Raw genomic sequence first — 1,777 nt, 5'->3', positions numbered from 1 at the left:
GCCTCAAACTCACAGAGATCCACCTGCCTCTGCTGGGAGTGCTGGGATAAAGGTGTGTGCCACCACCGCCCAACTCAGACACTTGTTTCTATTACTATTTTTAAATACAGGGTCTTTAGTATCCAGCCTGGCCTCAGTCTTCTGATTGGCTGGGACTATAGGCAATGACCACCTCAGATGTATACATTAAATTTATATTACCAGGTGCTGATCGATTTGTAATTAAAGCACTGTTTTTGTGTATGGGTGTTTTGCCTTGTGCATTGTTTGTCAAGAGTGTCTGGTACTACAGCAGGCCACAGGGACATCTGATGCAGATCAGATGGTTGTGAGCCATCATTTGAGTGCTGAGAACTAAACCTGGGTCCTCTGCAAGAGCAACCACTGCTCCTAACCACTGAGTTATCTCTCCAGCCCCTGGTGCTGGGTATTTTTATATCCATATCCATATTTTTTGGTCTAGGATATAATAATTTACTTAAAAACATTTTGATCCTTAATTTTTATTTATTTTGCTTTTTTTTATTTTTGCTTTTTTTTTGAAATAGTGTTTCTCTGTATAATAGCCCTGACTGTCCTGGTAGACAAACTGTTTGAAAAGGCCGGGAACGTAGCTCAGCTGGTGGAATCACTCTTAGGTCTTCAGGCTTGCACGGTTGATTGGAAGGCACCCATCCTATTGAGCTCTTTTCCTTCCTACCCCCCATTTTTTTAATGGTAGATCAGCTGGCCTTAAACTCACAGAGGTCCACCTGTCTCTGCTGGGATTACAGGGTGCGCCACCACTGCCCAGCTTTGCTTTTGTCTTTTGAGACAGGGTCCTAGAACTCAGTATGTAGACCAGGCTGTTCTTGTGCTTACAGAGATCTACCGGTCTCTTCTTCCAGAGTGCTAGGTTTAAAGGCACGCACCACCATGTCTGACTACTTTTACATTTTTCAACTGTATGTGTGTGTGATGTATGTAGACATGTGTAGGTCATGGCATTTATGTGGAGGTCAGAGAATAACTTTGCGGAAGTTTGCTCATTCCTTCTACCTGTAAGTGGATTCTGGGGATCACTCTTAGGTCTTCAGGCTTGCACGGTTGATTAGAAGGCACCCATCCTATTGAGCTCTTTTCCTTCCTACCCCCCATTTTTTTAAAGGCCTCATGGAAACTAAGGTGATCTTGAATTTGTTTTGAAGCTGAGGATGGTCTTGACTTCCTGCTTTTCCTGCCTCTACCTCCAAAGTACCGGGATGACAGGTGTGCGCCTCCACACCTGGTTCACGAGGTGCTGGGGACCCAGCCCAGGATTTTACGTATGCTAGTCAGTCTCCCTCCTAACTGAGCCACACTCTCAGCTCAAGCTTTCTTCATTTTAATCTATTTGTTTTCTTAATTCTTACTTAGTTCCTTATTTATTTTCCTGTGTGTGTAGAGGTCGGGGACAGCCTGCGGAATCCACTTTCTTCCCCACTGTGCGGATGCTGGGGATGGGTGGCAGGTAGGCACCAGTTACTGTTAAGTTTAAGAAAAGGTTAATTCCAACCTAATACTGAGGCCCTTCTGAGTGCTTCACTTGATGCCCAATGAATTTCACATTTTCCTAGGTGCCCTGAGTGAGCTTTAATCCTTTTGGGGCTCTTAAGACGTGTGGGGGTGCCGGGTGTTGGTGGCGCACTTCCAACACTCGGGAGGCAGAGGCAGGCGGATCTCTGAGTTCGAGACCAGCCTGGTCTACAGAGCTAGTTCCAGGACAGGCTCCAAAGCCGCAGAGAAACCCTGTCTCGAA

Source organism: Microtus ochrogaster, linkage group LG2 (genome assembly GCF_000317375.1).
Source record: "Microtus ochrogaster isolate Prairie Vole_2 linkage group LG2, MicOch1.0, whole genome shotgun sequence".
Taxonomy (NCBI): Eukaryota; Metazoa; Chordata; class Mammalia; order Rodentia; family Cricetidae; genus Microtus; species Microtus ochrogaster.
This window is presented reverse-complemented; position numbering follows the sequence as displayed.